Source organism: Alosa pseudoharengus, unplaced genomic scaffold, assembly GCF_046254945.1.
Source record: "Alosa pseudoharengus isolate Yale_2024_CS ecotype anadromous, Long Island Sound unplaced genomic scaffold, YU_APseudo_1.1 YU_APseudo_1.1_scf_5, whole genome shotgun sequence".
In the NCBI taxonomy this organism is placed as follows: Eukaryota; Metazoa; Chordata; class Actinopteri; order Clupeiformes; family Clupeidae; genus Alosa; species Alosa pseudoharengus.
The window spans coordinates 28,276,084-28,293,555 of record NW_027468837.1 but is presented as its reverse complement, the minus strand read 5'-3'; positions in this window follow the sequence as shown (position 1 = coordinate 28,293,555).

The window sequence follows — 17,472 nt, the reverse complement described above, 5'->3', positions numbered from 1 at the left end:
TGACCATGTCAGCCAGAGATATTGTGATGAAAACACCTAATTTTTTGCTTTTTAATTTTTAACTAGGTGGCGCTATACATGAAATAAGTGGTAATGGGATGGGTTGACATGGCCCCTTGAGATCAACATACAAAAAAAAGGTGGACCTCCTAGGCCCTACGGTTCTCGAGATATTCACAGAAAACTGTCTCCGGCCACCTACAGGCCAGTTGGTGTATAGTAACATAAATTAATTTATTGTGTGGCCCCCCATGAACGGAATTCCACGAAACTTGGCGTGCATTCAGAGGGTGTCATAATGATCCTACACTTCCAATTTCGTGCAGTTTTGACTATGTTAGGTCACAGATACCTGCGATTACAACACCTCATTTTTACTTTTTTGTGTTTAACTAGGTGGCGCTATACATGAAATGAGTGGTTATGGAATGGGTTGACATGGCCCCTTGAGATCAACATACAAAAAAAAAATGGTCCTCCTAAACCTTACGGTTCTCGAGATATTCACAGAAAACTACCCTCCTTTCGGGGGGTGCAGTCCAGCGGGGGGGCTACAGATCAAAACGAAAAACGATGGTTCCATGCTATCCATATGGGGTTACATGCCCACCAAGTTTCGTCTACCCCGGTCTCTCAGTGTCCCGGGAATCATTGACAGAAATTTGGACATGCGAAAAAGAAAAAAAAAAAAAAAAAAAAAAAAAAAAAAATCTGACTAAACCTATATGACCGCCGCTTCGCTGCGCGGCGGTCATAATAATGATGATTTACCTCAACATTTTGAAGGCTGATATTGTTATGCTTAGGCTGACACATTCCTTTCATTATACGGTTGTCTCCCTTCCTTAGCATGGGACTGAACAGTGTTGCAGATGTGGCCAGACGTTGACCATGGGAGTGGGGGCTGCTTTTGGTAGTAGGCTACTAACTTTCATCTCTGCATCCATGGCATTTCTAGTCCTCAGTACCAACGTAACGGCTGACTCGTCTCCTCTGCTGTGTAATCGCAACAATGTTGCAACCTAGGGAGGGCGCGTCGCTAACGTGTGCTTGTATTCCAGTCAACGAAGATATGTGTAGCATGCTTGTATTCCAGTCAACGAAGATATGTGTAGCCTACTTCTATCGAAATACTCATTTTAATGAAGGCCCAATGGGAAATGTAATTGAGTAAAGAGTACAATTCTAGTTCAAATATTTACTCGAGTAAGAGTAAAATTACAGCCTTAAAAAAGGAACGTGGAAAGTATTCGTTACCCGAAAAAAGTACTTTTTTACTCATTTGCGTTACTTGTAACGCGTTACTACCCACCACTGCCCCTCGGTTACAACTGAAAAAGTTGTACGTAAGGGATAATGTATAGAACGCCGGTCATATTTGTTACCGTTCATCGTGGCATTTGCTGAGAAACATAGTTCGCAACACACGCTGCTGAACTTGAATCAAACATTCTTTAGAACACAGCTGATCAACCGTCTGCTTTCACGTTTGAATGAAGTTCCAGTCCTTGCGTAGTGATATGAAAGACGTATCAGAAGCACAAAACCCGTTGCCATTGACAGTGGTAATTATATGTTTGCAGTGGTAATTACATGATATATCTTACCGCTAGAACTTTGGGAAATCCCATTCAAGTCAATGGAGTGTTCTACTAGCATTGTGAAGAGCCGTATAATAAAGGCTGATATTAGGTAAGTGGCACCTGTTGACTGCTGAAGGCATCAAAACACTGGTGGAATTTTGTGATGTTTTTTAAAATTCCACATATTCTATTTATTCTCAAACATGCAGATTGTTAAAAGAGCATTCGTCTTTTTTCTCAGTGTCTTTTTTTTAATGAATTGACATTTTAACAAGTTCTATATGCCTTGACTCAATAAGGATGTTCATTATCTGACTTACGACTTGTTTCATCATTGCAGACAATATCAGTTTACTTTGGTAAGATAGAACACCCTATCACATTCAGAGCACTTATTGTCTCTCTGTTTGTGTACAGAGACTCTTCTGCAAACTCTGCCCCACATGTGGTTTATGGCCTGAACACTGCATCTTCCCTGGGTGACCTGTAAGAGACCTCAGAGAGATCCCAGATTCCCAAGCAGGATAAGTTAGACTTGGAGACAAAGAGTGTTCTGGCAGGTGGAGCCCGGTGTCAGTTGGGAGTGAGGCCTTTACTTGGTATGTCAGTTGCACAACCATTTACCATATAGCAGATGAATGAGATAGTTTTAGATCTAGTCAGTCTTTAAAACATTTAACCAAAAGCATTCAACATCTCCTTACAGTGAAGAAGATCTCTATTATAGTGAGGAGGAGATTGGGAATGTGTTGGAGAGGCAAGGTCTCATGGAAATGACCAGTAAATGATCTTGAATGATTGCTGTATTGATAATCTTTCTTTGCATTGACATTTCCAGTACAAGTCTCTTGTCGCTCTTCTCAATACAGTTCCAGAACAGGACCAATACAGCTTTGGGCCGCCCATTCAATGTACAGTTAGAGGGAATGGAAAGGGCAGACCTCCAAGAGCATCATCATTAGAAAGGTCTGTTTTACATGTAACGTTTGCATTTTCACTGTTCACAAGTTTAATGACAGAAGCTGTCCGGCCTGCCACTAATTACCACGGTCTCATACAGAACGGACTGCGGTGTCTCCCAAGAAATTCAACAACGCATTTTTTTTTTTAAAGCTGTTGGATCTATTCATTTGAAGGAAATTATGAGAAAATGTGATTCACTGTTAACCACAGTGATTTGTTTGTCAAAGTAGAAGGTTTAATCAGGACAACCAGTTGGTCAGTTGCTCAACCAGCTATTTTGCTGCTGCTTGATTGTTGACTCAAGTATCCAAGGAGCAACCATGGGCAACTCAGGATACTATTTCACACATTTTAAGCTTAGCCTACTTAAATATAATATTTTCTCAGCAACATATTTATGACTGTATTGTGAATCCTTTGTCAGGAAGATTTCCTTTGGAAGATATAGACAAGGTATAGATAGATAAATGGATAGATAGATAGATAGATAGATAGATAGATAGATGTTAAGGTGGCGGGTTCGAGGGCCGTGAGCGGCGGACAAATTACGACCTCTGTTACGTGTGTGTGTGTGTGTGTGTGTGTGTGTGTGTGTGTGTGTGTGTAATTGGGTCTGTGTGTGTGTGCGTGTGTATGTGTGTGTGTGTGTGTATGTGTGTTCATTCACATAACTAAGACCTGGTCCAATTTATATCAAATTATCATACATTGTCATATATGTCCCATATATACGTAACAGAGAATACTGGTTATTGGTGGCTTAAATTAAGTGAACAAGTACTGTAGACAGGTAGAAAGACACAGAAACAGTCACACACACACACATTCCTTTTTCGTCACTTGGTATAAAAGTATCTCCTGCAAATGTAATATGAGGATGTGAAATATAGTCTCTTTGTGCAGTGTGATTATATCTGGAGGCGATAGCTGACGTCACTGCATGACAGCTTGTGTCGTCGTTATTAACAAATTGCCTCATGTAGCCACCATGTGTCACACATTCAGACACTAAAAGCTGTTTCTGTCTAGTTACAGGAAATCTGCAGCATTGTCTTATCCACAGTACAGGAATTAGATAGATAAATCAATGGACAACAAACGTGTGTGTGTGTGTGTGAAGGGCTGGGGTAAATGGTGTGTGTATGTGTGTGTGTGTGTGTGTGTGTGTGTGTGTGTGTGTGTGTGTGTGTGTGTGTGTGTGTGTGTGTGTTTGAGTGTGTGTCCCACCCCTTTTTTTGCCTGTGTGTAATTGTCTCAGCTCAGTGATTTATGAAAAGCAGAACAATCTCGCTGCAGATGGGGCAGGGGGTATAAATACACAGGAAACTGTTCAACCGCTCCTAGGCCTCTGGTCCACCATTGTGATGTATAGCCCCCTCGGTGACATGGGCACACACACACACACACACACAACTCTGATATGAATTTGCACATACATCTGAAATGCACACTGACAAATAGGGAACCACAGAAATTCACACTCATACACACACACACACACACACACATTCACACACACACACATACAACAGACACACAACGCTGATTTGTATTTTCACATACCTCTGAAATGCACTGACAAATAGGGGACCACAGAAATTCACACACAGATACACACATGCGCATACACAAACACACACCCGCACGCACGCACACACACACACACACACACACACACACACACACACACACACACACACACACACACACACACACACACACACACACACACATACACAAACACATACACAAACACCTCAGATATGAATATGCACATACCTTTGAAATGCACACTGACACAGATACACTGATTGTTATAGTCATGCATATCTCAGTGGAAATTACACCCCTGCCACATAAGATCAAACACACACACATGAGTCGCACACATAGTTTTGTGATACAGACACCTCTACCACATGAATACATACAAACACATGCACATGTGCACGTTCACACACACACACACACACACACACAAGGGGTGAGGGTGGTAGAATTAAAGCGATCTGATTTTATTGAGTTAACCATGCTTGTCTATCTTCTCTAGAAGCTATTGTGTTGTGGAGAGACACCTGAGCTTTTAGTTTCCTCTCAGGATTCATTCATTCCCATCAAATACCTCAGATTTATGAATGGACAGTTCTCTCTATCTGTCAATCTATCTCTATCTTTCTCTCTCTCCGTCTCTCACTTTTTCCCCTCCTCTTGCCATTGCCATTCCCTCGCAGCATCCATCTCTGATCCCCTGTCCCTTCCTTCTCAATCTCTCTGCCTATCTTCCTTCCTCTCTCATTTCCTCTTGTTCTCTCGTTCCTCTTCCTTTTCATCACTTTCCCTCTCTATCATTCTCTCTCCCTCTGTCATCCTCTTCCTCCTCTGCCCCCTCTAATTTTCTCTCTCCTGTCATTTCTCATCCACCCCCGTCTCTCTCTCTGTTATGTGAACTCAGCTGATTGCTCATTTCCCTGCTTCACCTGAAGAGCTCTTGGATTATTTGTTATACTAGACACACATACACACACACACACACACATATGCACACACACACACACACACACACACACACATATGCACACACACACACACACACACACACACACACACAGTACTGTATATACTATATGTACACGCACACAAAGACTGTAGCTTACGTACATATGGTATATGTCCCTGCATTTACACCTTTCCAGATGCATATTTTCCCCCATCAAAAACAGCACCTGGAGCCTTGAGTCATTTGTGTGACATGACGTGACAAGACACTGATAAACACAGCTCAGCAGCACACATGAGACCGCCTTCACTCTCATGATGCAACACTCCGCTCCGCAACGTTTGTGTTGTGGAAGATTGCAAGGCAGGTGAGAGACGTTCATGTGTGACAAATATGCTTGTGTTGCAGCCGTTTGAACATTCACTGCTATGGCAGACAGCCGATTGACTAGACTATCACAGGAGTGACATGTTTAGGGTGAGTGAAGCCTCATCACACACAGGGAGTAGGGAGTGATACTATAACAGTGTGGACTAGCCACTGCCAGGGATGGATTACTGCACGGGCCTACCGGGCCCAGGCCCAGGGGCCCAAGGGGTCAGGGGGCCCTGAAGCCCAAGCCTTTGCATGGAATCATTGCCTCAATATCAACAAATCAGAATGTAGGCTATGAATCTGATTGAATTTAGTATTGGCCATCCCCAAAATGCACCAGAATACAGGAAATCACATCAAACAAATTAAAACATTTCTGGGGGAGGATCCCTAAACCCCCCCTCCCACATATACGACAATAAGTGGGGGGCCCTTAATACATCTGGGCCCAGGAGCCCGAAAGTTCATAATCTGCCCATGGCCACTGCAATCGCCATCATGCAATCGCCAAACATGATAATGCTAATGATATTACTTCTGTATAGCACCCTCTGTATGTATACATCTGTCTGTATAGCATCTTTCTCAAACCCAAGGAAGCGGAACATACAAATATGACACACAAGTTACAATGAATACAGAACACAATTGACAAGAGACAGAGATGACAGTATATATAGTGTATATATACTCTTTTGATCCTGTGAGGGAAATTTGGTCTCTGCATTTATCCCAATCCGTGAATTAGTGAAACACACTCAGCACACAGTGAGGTGAAGCACACACTAATCCCGGCGCAGTGAGCTGCCTGCAACAACAGCGGCGCTCGGGGAGCAGTGAGGGGTTAGGTGCCTTGCTCAAGGGCACTTCAGCCGTGCCTACTGGTCGGGGTTCGAACCGGCAACCCTCCAGTTACAAGTCTGAAGCGCTAACCAGTAGGCCACGGCTGCCCGACAGATTCAGCGACAGGAAATTCAGCGGCTGGAAATGGCTTTGGACAGGGATTGTGTGTGTGGGGAATCATACATCATGAACCATGAAAATGTATATGTAATGCTGACATCATTCATGTCAGTATCCTTTATGGAAACCTGAATGTAGGCTAACACAATTCCCACAGCTGCATGGGATGCTGTATGACATGCGATCATAAAATGGAAGAAGTCCCATCATGCACAGAGTTCATTCATTTTAAAACACCCCTGCTATTGTAGCATCTACCCATCATGCATTGCATTCACATATATTTGTAAGCATGGCTGCTTGTGTGGTTTAATCCCATCATTTATTGGGTTGATATTCATTTCTAACCATGGCTGCTTGTGCTGCTTCCTGTAGTCTGTATCACAACACGACACGACTCCTGCTGTCCCCCAATCTGCTTGGTGTGTGTACACGAGTGTGTTGGGGGGGGGGGGGGATCCTCAACCTCACACACAAACACGCACACTCACCACACGCACACACACACACACATATACACACACATACACACACATACAAACAGAGAGAACTGGGGCATCCTCAGCCTGGAAGATGGCCTTAATTAACTAATCGAGAGAAGTCTCCAGTGACAGCGGGCGGGGTGAGCGTCTGCATCTGGCTCCATCTGCAGAGGGGCTCTCCTGTGGAGATCCATTTACGCTCACTCTTAACAAGCATGGGCCAGGTCCAACGTGCCAATCCCAAACCCACAGGGAATTTACATCAGAAACAGTGTGTGTGTGTCTCCACTATGGGTGGAAATCCCCAGACGGTGGGAGTGTCAGCACGATCGCTTATGTTGAAACGAAGATGGGTGCAGTAAAGGTTTCCAAATAGCTCCATGCTGCCATGAAATGCAAGGAATCAACAAAGTTAAAAGGGAAATACTGACTGATGATTGAACATTGGATTAACACAGATAAATGTGTTGGTCTTATCAATCAGACAGTGGAAATTACTGGTCTTTTTGTCATGGATGAGCCAAGGGAATTCAGCATTCAGAAGGTTATGTCTGCCCTCTAGTGGACCAATAGGGTGTAGACAATCTAGAGACCATTACAGTAACATCATTGCAGTCATTTCAGATATAGGAGAGGTGGCAAATTCCTCCTGCTATAGCTAGGGCATTTCCCACAGCGGCCAATCAACAAGCAAGCCTTTTTATCATCAAAAACAAAATCACCGACAAAGCAAACTTTATGTCAAAGAACATCACCAACAAGAGCATTTGGGCTTATCCAGCAGGATTTCTTCGTCTGTGTTTCGACAAACTAAGTCCACGACACCTAGGCTGGCCACGCCCACCTAGATCTCCTTTCAGTGAATGGCTGTTTCTCAAAGTCAAGGAAAGATCCTTCAAAGCTGCTTTTTCAAGTGTGAATTTTGCCAAGCACTGTTCCAATGTCAAGGGTGCTTTAAGTAGAAGTACTGAGTCCTTTCTAAGAATTTTCGAGGATGCATATGCGTAGGCCTATCATCATTTGTATATCACGTTGCACTTTTCTGCTTTTTTGAATTTTTGGTTAGACACAAACTGCATTTTTTGTGTTTGTACTTGTACTCTGCACAATTACAATAAAGTTGAATCTAATCTAATTCTCTTCGTGCTTGGAACACCCACAATCCACAAAAAACAAGGCAGTTCACTATGTATTTTAATGTAAACATTACATTTAATGTAAACATTGTGTTATTGTCACTATGTAAAGTATTCTAAATGAAATATGGGCTCAGGTCATTTCCACAACTTAGAACTCTCACAAAGTAATCATGTAAAATAGGCATTTAGGAAGGGTATTTACAATAGCTTTAATGAAAGCTAAACATACACCTTTCTCTTTATGATTTTGCTTAATAGTTGCTGCTCTGTGGTTTATTTTGCCAAATGAATCAAACATATACAGTACCCTCCTGAGTTATTGGAGCCTTTGGTAAAGTTGACTAAAAACGGGTATAGAAAATAATCTTTTGGCAATTTATTGTCATCTCACAATGAAAAGAAAGAGGAAAAACCCATCCTTGAAAAGAAGCACATTTATTTTGAGAAAAGGGAAAATCTCATAAAGAAATAATTATTTTTAACAAAAACAAGTTGCTCACAATTATTGACACCCCAAGAAAAATCATATACAAAATGTTACAGAAGCATTTTCCTATCTAATTTCAACTTCTTTAAGCTGTCAACTTCAGAGTGTCTGTGAACTTTCAGAAGTAGTTCATGACTTTCTTTTTCACAAAGGTATGAAAATAAAGTGACACAGAGGCTAAATCCCGTAGTCATTTTTCAACAATGGAAAGACTAGAGAGAATACACTAAATTTAAATAAAAAGAAAGTGTGTTGACATTTGTAAGTCAGGAAATGGCTATACAAACTAGGTACTTTGTTGAAAATGAAAACATTTGTTGAAAATGTTTATATTTACAGTAAAACAATTAAAATGTTCAATCAACTGGAAATGTGACAAACATTTTTGTATTGGGATGGTAAGATAGCCAAAAAAGTTCCATAAGAACCACAGTTGGAGAGTTAAAGAAAAAGATATCTTCTTGGGGTTCACCAAGTCCCCCAAAAAATCTTGACCTCACTGCTAATAGATTATTTAGAGGGCATTCCAGGTAAAAGCCTGCCCAGTCATTTAATTACAAATGTAAACGGCAGGAGTTACTGAATGGTACAGCAACTTTGTCTGGAAGTCTGGTCTATTGTCAGATGAAATTAAAATTGTGTTTATTGATCAACATGTTTTTGTTATAAATATTGATTTCTTTATGAGATTTTCCTTTTTCTCAAAATAAATTTGCTTCCCTTCAAGGTTGGATTTTTCCTCATTGCTTTCATTGTGAGATTACAATGGATTATATTTTATACATGTTTTTAGTCAACTTTAGCAGAGGTGCCAATAATTCTGGAGGGTACTGTATAATTTAATTTATAGACATGGGAGAATGACATGGGAGAAGGCTCAACAGTGTTGCCCTATTCTGAAGGCCTAATGAAAATTAAACTTAAGGTTATTATTTTGTTTTATGGCTTTGTGAAAACTCATTCAGTGTGCAATCAAGTATTAGAATCAATAGTCATTTAATGTAAATAATGTAATGTAATGGAATAAATGTACATATACAAACATACAAACCAAATGTATTCATTTTTGTTGTATTTCCCACATGAAAACACCATGAGGGGTTGCTATTGTAAAGCCAAAACACACACACACACACACACACACACACACACACACACACACACACACACACACACACACTCACACACACACACACACACACACACACACACACACACACACACACACACATACATTTTGCTTCTATGACCAGTGCAAGTCTTGAATTACACTGAGTTGTTTATATTCAGTTGTTTATTTGCTTGTCACTTGTTGCTGTTGTTTTATTTGTGTTTTTAAAGTCAGCAACGACACACAGAACAAAGTAAATATTTTCTTCTATGAATGTTTAATTGATCAGTCATAGGAAATACCCTCTGCTGCAAGTACACAATTACACCACAAGATGTCAGTGTAGAACAAAATATTACATAACATCATTGGTTCCAAACATAGCCCACTGATCAATAAAAAGCATATGCTAAGGGATAACAGCCCCTTAGGTGTCCTGTTATACAGAATTAATGGACAAGGGGGAAGGCATGGAACTCCCCTTCCCCTCCCCTCTCTTTTTTTTTACAAGATCTACTTCATAGGTGTCACGTTATTCAGAATTAATAGCCACCCCACCAGCTAATCAGAAAATAGTATTTATTCTCTCTGGGTGATAAATGGTGATATATATGCATTAAATGTTAGCCATCCCTTCTTAATGAATGCACCAAAGGTGTGTATTTCCTCGTTCTCAGTTACTGCCAGACTTTCAGCCTTGAAGTGACAGTTTGATGTATAGGGATATGTTTGGCTGTCGTCCACTATAGTGGGATAATAAATCATGTATTTATATCATTGTTAACCGAGAACAACCTTTACATGTAAAATTTACATTAAAAAATAGGGAACTTATTACCATGAGTCCAATCATTTATGTACATTTTGTGTACCCAGAGAATGTAATGTTTAGTACACCATACATGGGCAGTGTTTCACTAAGCTCATAGATTTGCAATACATCTCTGCCCTTGAGGTATACTGATTAAGTCATGGTAATGAATCTGTGCTTAATAGTATCCCCCGAGGATGGCCCTGTATATTGACTGGTATTGATGTTTAGCTGTTTTCCTCTTGATGCATTCAAGTATAGATTCAGACACCGCACAGAACAAGAGGTGAGATCCCGTGCAGCGGAATGCCGTTCTGGCTGTACCTCCGCTACCTTTTCTCTGTAGCCCTGTGCAAACATCATACACACACACACACACACACACACACACACACACACACACACACACACACACACACACACACACATACACACACATACACACACACACACACACACCGCAATATCCTTCCAAACTATCTTACCTGCACTCTTAAAACAAATGTGTTGTCCCTATCTGGACACAGAGATGTGTTAAAAAACAACACAAGTTGTCTTATTTTCAACACATTTGTTGCAAGAGTGTACACAGTAAAACAAAATCAATGTGTGTTGTCCTGGACATAGTTGTGTTATTAAGAGGGTGGAAACAAAATTGCAAACAACTATACTGTGCACACGCAGCCTCACAGTGAGAGTTATCAGGCGTCTGCGTGTGTGCGTGTGTGTGTGTGTGTGTGTGTGTGTGTGTGTGTGTGTGTGTGTGTACAGAGTACCTACTCCAGCCCCATGTCCTCTTTCACATAACTACCATGATGGGATATGGAGTCATTATTGTAGCTCTCTCTCTCTCTCTCTCTCTCTCTCATTCTCCCCTGATGGAGCAGAGATTGTTAGAGGCACAGGTTATTTGATACAGTAGCAATTTACCCTGGATATAAAAATCTATCCAGGGTCCAACTGCCTGTGACTGTGGAACTGAACTGTGCCACATTTACGGCAGCCTCGCCAGGTGTGCTTTCCTTTGCTCTTGAGGGTTTGTGGTTTGGTTGTGTGTGTGTGTGTGTGTGTGTGTGTGTGTGTGTGTGTGTGTGTGTGTGTGTGCTGTGGGGTATTTCCCCTGTTCTACTTGACTAATTACCACCATTTGCTGCCCCGCAGCCCTTGCTCCCCCTCTCCGTCTCCACCTCAGCAGCAGGGGGGAAACCTGCAGGCAGCAGCCCTGTCCCCCACCCCATCCCACCCCACTCAGATTCCCCCAGAGCAGAGACTAGCTAGCTGACTGGCTGAGCCTTTTCCCCTTCACTCTGTATTGGTTTGGCAAATGAACTCAAACCTTCAAATGGCCTGATAATAATCATACTAAAGTCCAGCACTGGTTAGAGAATGATGGGTGGAAATACTTCTTCTGGTGTCCCAGAGTGGAGTCCTGGGTGAGACCCAGTAGGACAGGTCAGGGTTACTGTCCTGCCCTTGATTACATAGCAGAGGTCATAAAGGACTGACTGGAACCCTTATCTTGACCTTTCACCTGTGTACCTGAAATGCTGATGACTAAATCTTCAGACCTCCTCCCCAGCATCCTGTTTATTTTCTCACAGTTTTGAAATGGCACATAAACACACAATAACAAATCAAAATACATATATGTGAATGATTGCCTATTGAGGGCCAGACGTACGTACATTTGCGAACGTAGCGTTATCAGCGTCATGGACACACCGCAGATTGCGAACACTGTCAGACCCAAGTTTCCGTCTTATTTATCAATCGTTTAATCCTTAGTGTAAACTGCGCCTTTCTCTGCCTTTCTCCGCCCATAAACGCAATTTACGAACGTCCACAACTGAATGGCAGCGCCTACATACAGTACAAGCGCAGTTGAATTAAGTTAACTGATGACAACATTAAAAAGAATCAAATGTTTAGCGATCATGAAATAATACCATACATACATGGAAAGATGTAAACAAGCAGGGAGATAATGAAGATCAGTAGTTCTACTCAAACTACTTGTGCACGTAGGCTATGGAAGATTGGTCAAATCTAGCAAGTAGGAAAGTTTAAGTGAATGATGTGAAAGTTAAAGTAAGACATTCGAAAGGCCAACGAAAGTTAAGGTTGCTTTTGGTAGTAGCCTACAAATACTTTCACCACAAAAACTGGCGCTCATCTTTTTACGCTAAACTCCAACTTTCGCCTGGATCCTCCTGTAATGACGTCACTCGTCAGGACCAATGAGGGAACTGGGAGTGGTCGAAGGAAATCGTGAAGCTTCCACGCGCTGTTGGAAATAACAATTGATTATAGAACCCCTGTAAACCTAATGATTCTGACCCCGCTAGATGTGGAGAAGTTTCCGTCAAAGTAATATTACTATCCATAGTAGGCCGATGTAGGCCTACCCACGATACTGTTACAAGAATGCCTTCTAGCTATTTAATTAGACTCAAACTTCCCCAAGAATCGCGTGCGAGGCCCTCCTCGGCCGATTAATTCGGGAGGCGCCTTCAGTTGAGTAATGATCCTAGTGTGAAAGTCGGTCAGAGGCTATAGTGCTGGCCTGGACCACTATGCTCATCTGGACAGAACACCTTACCGAAGCTAGGGTTCAGGGTGTGCTAAGGTTAGCTGTCTAATTCCAGACTACTAATAAAATCAGTGACCCACCACAGTAAAATACGATGGCCAGTTCTCCTGGTAGCATGCCTACACTTTCACTGATTTAGCCCCCACGGCCCTGGAGACTAATCCTAGCCGTTCCTCCTGGCCCATCTTAAACTTGAGGGATATCTAAAGAAACTCTAGAAAGCTATGCGGGTCAAAGCATAACAATTTATTTGTCAGGTACAAGCTATTCATCCAATACATTATAGAAGGTACATCTAAATGAATAATGTGAAAGTTACGAAAACAGGTTAAAGGAACATTTAGGAAACCATATGAAGCAATCAGAGAATGAACATACCAGCTCAGAGGATGATGACTACACACCTTAGTGGTGTGGGAGATTCTGACTACAGAATGGCTCCCAGAATGTTCTGTGAACCTCACTTAAATACTACCTAGTTTGTGGTTAGTTACATTGATATGGATCACATGATTGGAGGTCAGCTGATTTGGGATCACATGGTTGGAGGTCATCTGATTTGAGAGTACTTTGATGAGACTTGAGACCATTGTTGTAGTGAGAGTGCATTAATCAAGACATGACAAGGTACACATTAATTACATTTCCTGCTTCCTAGTTAGTTTCTCCTGTGAAAAAGGCAAAGGTTAGAGATATAATCAAAAGTTGTTGTAGCAGCAACATGTGACAGTAGGCCCACAATAGGCCCACACTTAGTAGTTGATCAAGAGTCAATACTGAAAAGATTATCATCAGCCTGGTAATTAGGATCCTTACACTCCCATGAATGCATATGCATGACATGACAAACGCAATCTGCCACTTTCAGCTCCCACGAAAGGCAGTTTGCGCTTTTACATCATTGCGGCCTGTTTGTACATACCTCGCAATGATTTTACACGCACATTGCGAAACAAATACGCCTGAAGTGGGCGCAAAAGCGTTAGTACATCTGGCACTGAGTGTCTAAATCTAAAGAACTGATTGTGTAGGAACATCCCCATACCTGAGTATTAAGGCCTGTGTGAGCCCCAGTGAGAGCTCTCAGTGGGTCCACAGTCTTGGCCGTCTACTCAGAGTCCACTGGGGCCCCCATGCCCACACACCCCTGGGGTGCTGGGGAAAGGTGATGGATGGGGGACAGTTGTCATGGCAGGTTGCCATGGCATGTGCCCAGAGTTGTGTGGTCTGTAGACGCTGGTCCAGTAGTCGTGGTGACAGCTGGAGTTAGGAGGGGAAGTGGATGGGCAGCTGCAGGATCTGAATGGGATTGCAGCCACTCTGATACTTCCTGCTCTCTCTCTCTCTCTCTCACTCACTCACTCACTCACACACACAGACAGCCACACACACACACACACACACACACACACACACACACACACACACACACACACACACAAAAAAATATACACACTCTTTTGCTAAAACAAACAGTCTAATTCTGTCAAAACTACTGTGCTCAACCACCAATGACGATGTAACTGGTCCAAGCCAGCAGTGTGGAATTCTTCATCGCTTAGGATAGATTCCAATAATGCAACATACATTAGTCACATGGGATCTGACACTGAAAAAGAGTCTTTCAGCAATATGTAAAACACACTTATTAAATTTTAAACCAACTTCGTTTCCCTCTCCCAGCCTCAGTGGTCCATAAAGTCTCCCTCTAAAGTGTAAACACTGCTGCTGAAATCAGCAGAAACCTTTAACACCACTCCAGGAATACTCAAACATCAGAAACAGCAATGGGATGAAAACGCAGCGAGTAGCAGGCAACTTCCCAACTTCCCTCTACACCTCTGTCCCACTCCACTCCTCTCTTCCCCCAATCCTCTCCCCTCTATCCCCCACTTCTTTCTTCTCCTCTTTTCCCCATCCTCTCCTCTCTTTCCCCACTCCTCTCTTCCCTTCTCCCTCTCTCCACCCCTTCTCTTCCCCCGTTCCTCTCCCCCAAAAGCGCAGTGCGCTACTCTGAGCTGTGCTGCGCTACGCTGCCTCTCAGATGATTTATTCATGTCTCCATGCCTCTCCTCCAGCGCTTGGCGTCTGAAACAGTGCCACATCCCCGGCCCGCCCCCCCCTGCCCGCCCGCCTGATGCCGTTTGGGACGGCCCAGCATGTGGCGCGGGCAGACGCTCGAAGATGATAATAGCGCTCATTTACATGGAAGCAGGTCAGCGCGCCAGCGGAGCTCGGGGACTTCCTGTCCGTCCCATCCTGGATCTTGGAGCGCATCACTCACTCCACTGTGTCCCAATGTTGTGCTGTGCTGTGCTGTGCTGTGCTGTGCTGTGCTGTGCTGTGCTGTGCTGTGGTGCGCTGTGCTGCCCTGTGCTATGGTCTGCTGTGCTGTGCTGCTTAACTCACAGACTTCCCCAACAATGCTTAGCAACAAAACTTTAGAGACCCAAAATTCAGACACAGTCCAGACTGACTATGTGATGTCGTCGTGTTTTTACATTTTTTAGTTTGTCAGTCTCTCTGTATAGATTCAAAGATGTATAGGCACCGAGACTTCTTGGTCCACTATGTAAAGTGAGTCATGGAGCGAGACTGAAAGGCAAAGGTGAGATACAAGAAATCTGTGGTTTAACACTGAAACACAGTGATTGCTTTGTGTTTTGTGGTGGCACATGTTGGAGAGCAGCGCTCTGTCCCTCACACACAAGGAATGCAGATGTCTGTCTCCTCAAGATCTCTGTGCTGAGAGCTGACTCCTCTCATTAAATCCCTCTGCCTCAAGATCACAAACTTATCCAGGCAGAAGTGAGAGACAGGTTTAAAGGCAAAGTTCTTCATTCTGTGGCTGGAATAATGCAAGCCACATTGTTTGCCATTTAGAACCAGGCCAATGGACAAACATAAGAGTTTGATAAGCACACATTCTGGATGGAAAGTTAGAATGTTGCATAGTTATGCTATAAACCCGAATTAATCCATAGACTATTTTGCAGATGCAGTTATGTAGCCTGTAGTGCAACTGCTGCATTAAAACTTATTTGTGACTAGACTGATGCAGTTTTACTTGCGGAGCTTTACAGAGTATTTCTGCTGCCATTTTTCTCACACTCACTGATGTTTGGAACTTCCAGTCAGTGTGTGTTTCTCAAACTTCAGTGTTTTTCAAAGCTCCCCTCTCAGTACTCTGACTGAAGTACTGTAATTTCTATGAAATGATCGCTAGCCAACATGATAGTCAAAACTGACTGACTTTCGAAACTCACTGGCTACATACATTTTAGCTTCCTACAATAGGTTGTAGGAATACTGTAGGTTTGCTTAAAAAACGTGTCATATATCTAGCACTGCTGGAAGACTATCTGTTTGCCTGCATTGGGGTGACATTTTTGCCATCTCGATTTAGGTGACTAGTGCAGCAAATGCCATCTCTTCTTACCATGATTACTGCGGGATCTCTGTATAAACATAAGAATACTCATCTCTCTGTGTTATGGTTTGGCCTATGCTTTAACAGTAAAACTGATTTGGTGAGCCCTAGCTTTGTAAGAGCAGATTCTTCAGGTCAGAATCGACATGTTAGCTGAATAGTATGAATAGTTTTTAGTAGCTTGGCATAAACACAGACTGAAATAGTATAGAGAGCAGATCTCTTTCAAAATCAGTGTGTGACCTCTAAGAGACTATTCACACACATCTATTGATGTGTGTTTCACTGTGGGCAGGGGGCTGCGATGAGAATGGGAGGTATGCAGCGGCAAGCTTGCAGGCCATTGGGCTCCAGCGCAGAGGCCTGTGATTATGGTGACCGCAGGCTTCTGGGTCTGTGGGTCTTTCTCCTGACTCAGCGCAGGGTTCTGTGGCTTCCTGTCCGACCCCCCCTGGGCCTCCCCCAGTCCAAATGTTCCAGCGCGGGCCAACAATCCAAACTGGGTCGGCTGCTTATGCGAAGTTCTGAGAGACCGCGTCCAATCTGACTGTGGAGCGAAAGCCTCAGCCAGCCCTCTGATCCCTGTGCTATTCCCTGTTGCCACTCTCTGCAGGAAAAACAGACAAACAAGCAACTCCGGCCACAGCAGCACGTTGAATCTGAGCTTATATGAGGAAGGGGGCCCGGAACAACACTCTGGTCTTGTAGGCTAAGTGCAGCTCTGGTAACAAAGCTCTGGTTCTCAGGTGCTTCCTTCTATTGCGGACCAGTCAGCTCCCCCGAGAGAGGGCCTTTCTGACAGATAGCATCATTTCCACCCTCACTTCCTTTGCAGAGCGCCGCAGACACAAAACACACAGGCTACTTCCCCCAAACCTCACAAACCTGCTGGATTCTTAACTTGTCGTGATACTGCATGTCATCCAGTTCAAATGACTCTAATAAACAACAGCTACATTAATGTGTGTGTATCAGCCTGTGTGACTGAAAACTGACCCGATATACCTGTTTTTAGTTCAAAGTTTAATATACCATCAATGG